Raw genomic sequence first — 643 nt, forward strand, 5'->3', positions numbered from 1 at the left:
ATAATATTCAAATAATGGAACTTAACAAAAAATGGGATACAGATGAATGTCCATTTTGTAGTTGTGTACTCAAAGTGGTTAGGATAGATATATAGTTACATTCTCTTAATTAATAAAGGGATTTGTTCAAATAGTGTTTGTGAATAGGATATCATGTCCGCATCTTGTACAGGAATTAAACACTAACAAGAATGTATGTAGTGTGTTAATTATTGAAACTCTCCTACCAATTTGATTTGGAACTGCCTCATTGCTATTTGTTTATCAATAAAATTATGGGAAAAAAAGAGAAATTAACCACAAAGTGAAAAGGCAACCCAGAAATTGGAAAAAATCATGAAAAATCAGTACTCAGATAAAGGTCTGCTCTCTAGAATTCATAAAGAACTAAAAAACGCTAGGGCCCCAAAATTTAAAGACTTCATCCAGAAATGGGTATCCAAGATGAACACACACTTCTAGAGGAAGAAATTAAAGAAGTGGGACAGTCCCACAATATTCCTTTTCCTGTCTCTTGCTTTCATTCATCACCCCCTTATTCTTGAACAACCACCTACCCGAGAGACATCATAGCAGTAAATGGCATGTCATGACAAGCTGCCCATATTCAGACTACCAGAATGACAGGCACTCCAAACATGAA

This window comes from Octodon degus, unplaced genomic scaffold, assembly GCF_000260255.1.
Source record: "Octodon degus isolate 3935 unplaced genomic scaffold, OctDeg1.0 scaffold00055, whole genome shotgun sequence".
In the NCBI taxonomy this organism is placed as follows: Eukaryota; Metazoa; Chordata; class Mammalia; order Rodentia; family Octodontidae; genus Octodon; species Octodon degus.